Source organism: Elgaria multicarinata, chromosome 4, assembly GCF_023053635.1.
Source record: "Elgaria multicarinata webbii isolate HBS135686 ecotype San Diego chromosome 4, rElgMul1.1.pri, whole genome shotgun sequence".
Taxonomy (NCBI): Eukaryota; Metazoa; Chordata; class Lepidosauria; order Squamata; family Anguidae; genus Elgaria; species Elgaria multicarinata.
In genome coordinates, this window is record NC_086174.1 from 140,433,536 (window position 1) to 140,438,523 (window position 4,988).

Sequence of the window (4,988 nt, forward strand, 5' to 3'; positions counted from 1 at the left end):
TTCAGTGAGTATAAAGCATATAATCTGTCAGCGTGGTGTACAATTTGAGACAAAAAGTGAAAACTGCAATAGAAAATTTGAACAACTAGTCAAGGTCTTTGGATGCAGTTTGTGTATTATTTGTGAATAGTAATAAAGTGGAACACTATAGTCATAGTTGTGGTTTTCCCTTTCCAAGTATTTTCTGGGTGTTACTCTAAGTAAAGCCTTTACATCCTGCCGTGGCACTGCTGCCACCACCACAAGTCATAAAGTTGAAAATTATTAAAACATATTTTCTTTCTAGTAGAGAGGTAAAGCTTTCCTTGTTGGCTTAAAGATGGGGAAAATAGTAGGAATAGCTCCAGGTACTTCCAGTGACAGAATTGTAACACCGATGATATAGCAAGAAACTGGACACGCACACCCTTCTTTTCCCCCTTGACAATTATGGTGAATTGAAAGCTGACCAACGTAGAGCAAGCTTGTTACTACAACACTTCAGCAGCTAACTGCTCTGTCTGTGAGGATGCTTAAGAACAGCTTCTCCATATGATGTGAGAAAGGTCACTTCTATATCTATGGCCCCGTTCAGAAGACACTTAAACCATGACTTTAACCATGGTGGTTAAGCCTTAACCACCATGGTTAAAGCCATGGTTTAAAGTGTCTTCTGAACGGGGCCACTGTCTGTCTTCTGCCCGCCTCAGTTTTCAGCCATTCCATTCTATTTCATCTGCCCAGTTCCCCCCTCCCTTGTGTGTCTCAACGTTCTGTGTCATTGAGTTTTTATTGGGCTGTTTTGGGTCTCCTTCCCCCCGCCGCCCCCCTTCAGTGTTTTCTAAAGATCTGCAAACCTTGTACGTCTGTTTCACTCTTGTGCACTGGTGGAACAGTTTTGGCTACATAAATAGTAGAAGACTTGAAGCGATATTAGGAAGGGTCTTCCAGCTAAAGGAAGCTTTTAATATACAAGTATGAAATTGGAACAGAGTTACAGATCCCACAAGGGCTGTTCTGTCCTCTTTTTGGTAAGCTGGCTGTATCTGACAACACACTGCTAGGGGAGGGGGGAAATGCTAGTTAATAAAAACACACTTCATCTTTTCAGTGGGCAGCACTCTCTTTAATGACAATTGTCATGATAAAACAGTGAACACAAAAAGCTGAAAACCTTCCCAGATCCAGCCACAGCCCCTTCAGTTAAGGAACCAACAAACCCAGACCCACTGGTGGTTGTGATCTTCACCTCTGTTATGAGAGTGTAGGTATTCTCTGACTATTAAGACAAATACAGATGTGGGAGAGTCAACAAAGGTTTGCTACTTCCATGTGTCGTGTTGCAAAACAAGCAGTCCATTATTGCCTTTCCACATTGGCAATTAATGGGTCTAGAAGTACACATCCACTATACATTTCCACAGATTCCTACTTAATATGATACCAGGACATAATACACTATGATTGTAGGTCTATGGTGGAATACTTGTACATTTAAATATCTCTCAAACACTAGGGAGCATCCCGTGAATAGTCCAGCAACATAGTGGATTTTTGTTGGAGGCATTTCAGTAGCAGCTTCATGTGACTTGCTTCAGAGAGCTTTGGTCTTAAAACTCTAGATCTGATCCATAGATGCCCCACATGTAGAAGCAGGCTGTGTGTGTGTGCCACACTCAGAATGGTTCCTCCTGTGGTCAGCTCAGACCAGAACCACTGAGCTACAGGCCTCACACTGCTGCTGCCCTCTTCCCCCAACAAGTGATGGGCACTACAAAGTTAATTGCATCAACCATCCATTTGGTGAAAATGCATAGTCTGGGATGGATTACTGCATCCTGCCTTAACATGGACGCCATCGAGATGTTTTGGACTACATTTCACATTATACCTCGCCATTGGTCATGCAAGCTGAGGCTGATGGGAGTTGACGTCCAAACCATGTGGAGGGCACCGTGTTGGTGGATGACTGCATATTGGGCGGATGCAGGGATGACAACCGTTATTCCACCCTTCACGGCAACCTTCTGAATGCACAGGAGAGCCATCGGCCAGATTTTGTGTGCATGTTGGCCTCACTAGCCCAGCGCCATTTACTTGAAGTCCCACAGAAAACAAAGACGCCGGCTTGTGCTACCGCAACTGAAGGAAGGTGCAACTCAGTGACCAGAAGGTGCATAGTAATGAAACACTCCCAACAAACAGCACAGCAAGGATGAATTTGGGCATAGCAGATGCAACATACTTCAAAAGCTGCACTGGCTAAAACTCACATCACCACAAATTACTTTCAGGGATACAAGTAAAGGGGGTGCGCCACAACTGAAACAATATATATGTCTGTCTTGTCAGAAATAAAAAATAGAAATTTACATATATATTTTATCCTCTATATATACCTTGCCTTTCTTTCCATGATGGGACTCCAGCAGTGTACATCAGGTTCCCAAGTAGCCTCCCATCTGTGCCCTGACTAGTTCCAGACCTGCTTAGCTCCATCAGGTGGCCTGCATCATCACGTGCCTTGCAAAATGCATTTGCCCCTGCTCCACACCCACCTAAGCCCTTGCTTCCTCTCCCTGCCTGCTAACCACTCCCTGCTGCTGTTCCCCTGCAGTAGGAGTGTTTAACCTCTTGTGGCCTGAGGGACCCGATTTCATTTCGGAGGCTCTGTTGGGGGTGGGGAGCATTCCAATTGTGGGACAAGACCAAATGCAAAAGGTGCGAGGCCAAAACACCAGCACATTGTAGCTGAAAGCGCTTCCTGCCAGTAGCAAAGCTTTAGGAGAGGCATTCCAACCTTTCACAATGGGGACGGGGGGCTGTACAAAAGGCAGGAAACCACCGAATGATCAGTAGTTGGGGGAAAGGGGGTAGAGCCAGGGGAAGGAGGCATTGGGACCCTGGGGCTGAGGTTCTGCAGTGATGCCCTACACATTGGGTGGGCAACCTCCGGCCACAGCCCCCAGCTGCAGAGGATTGGGAATCCTCTGTGCAACCACTGCACCGCCAGCAATACTGCCATCAGACGAACGCCAGCCAGAGCTAGTATGCCAGCTGCAGCGGAATGTGTAGGCTCTGTGCTTACGTGTCTGTGCCTCTCTTTCTTAGGGGCCAGCACCCCTTTGAAGGTCGGACGAGAAAGCTTGCTGCTGTTCCTCAACGGAAAAGCAGTGAGGAGGGGAGCCATAGGGGAAAGCCCGTGGCAGGCCGGCCAACCACTCAGTTTGCACTGAACTCTTTGACTGGGGCAGGTGCCATCTGACCCTGCTCAACTGGGCAAGAGGTAAATTGCATGGCAGAGGACATACCTATATACACACACACACACTCACATGCACACAAACACCTTTTTGTAAAATATGTGACAAGCTAGGCCAGAGGTCTGGTCTCTCCATGCAGCAGAACGGATTGTATCCCTTCACACTACAGGTTGGGGCGCAAGTTTTCTGCCTGCAGAGGATTTAGACAGAAAGAGGGAAATTCACAAATGCCACCCACAGTCTGAGGTGGTACAGGCCCTTCTACCACGTCAAGACTCTACCACCTCGTTCTGCTGCACATGTAGGCTAGGCCTGGAGGAGCACTTAGTCTTCCAAATTATGACAGACTGATAGCATTTTTAGATGTAGGTTGTCCTGTATTTCTACATGGCTATTAAATTGACACATAGCACACACATACCGCCTATATCAAAATCACAAGCTTTGCATCTGCAGCACTGAAACCGCACAACTGAAATTCACAGTGACAGAAAACAAAGTGCAGTATAAAACACCGTTCGATCAAACGAGTGTCTCACATGGATCAAAGGCATACAGCAGCCTTGCCCAACCTGATGCCCACCAGATTTTTAAGACTATAGCTCCTATTATCCCTGCCCACTGGTCATGCCACCTGGGGCTGATGGGAGTTGAAGTCTAAAATACCTGGAGGGCACCAAGTTGTTGGGGTAGGCTGGTTTCGAAGTTCCTTATCTAGGAAAGAAGAAAAATATCTGCTTGTTCACTACTAAGAAAAAATAAAAGGTAAGGTTTTCTTTCTCTTTGGCAGTGACTAACACTGCTTCCATTTCTGCAAGCAGCCTGATCCAAGCCTCTGCAAGCCCACAAAACACAGAGTTCAGACTACTTTATTGGCATCAGTGCTCAGATGTTCATAGCATTCTGGATTACTGAAGTGGACAGATGACCAGAGCTCCTAGTTTGAAGCCGATCTCGGGACAGTGAGAGATTTCTGGAATTCCACCAATGTCAGTAGTCTCAAATTATGTAACTAACATTTACAGGAAATGTTTTCATCCGGGTTATCAAAATAGACAGATTCCCCCGTAACTCATGTAACATTTGGACAAATGCCAATCAAAAAAATTGCATTCAACACTATTTATACTCTCGTTTTAGAACGGATGAGGCTAATACGTACATCTTAAAGCTTGCAATCCTAAACCAAAATCTAGGGTCACCATATGAAAAGGAGGACAGGGCATAGAAAAGGACATTCCAGCTGATGTCATTTGTATGCATACAGCACCTGGTGAAACTCCCTCTTCATCACAACAGTTAAAGCTGCAGGAGCCTTGCCCTCTTTTGTATCTGGTCATAGCTCCTGCAGCTTTAACTCTTGTGAAGAGGGAATTTCACCAGGTGCTGCAGGCGTACAAATGACACCTGCTGAAATTCCCTTTTCTATTCAACTGTTAAAGATACAGGAGCCCTGTCTTCCTTTCCATATTATCACCCTAAATTATCCCTTTACAATGCAAGTCTATGCATGTTTACTCAGGAGTAAATTCCACTGGCTTCAGTGGGGCTTACTCCCTAGTAACTAAACCCCACTGACAACAGCGGAACTTACTTTTGAATAAACATGCATAGGAATGCACCGTGAAGAGATCTTCAAATTTTAATTGCCATCTCTGGTCAGGTTCGATGTAGTGTTCTGCCATGCTTCATAAGTGGTAACACAAATCACACTTAGAGGATGCCAGTTGGATTTCTTAAAATACA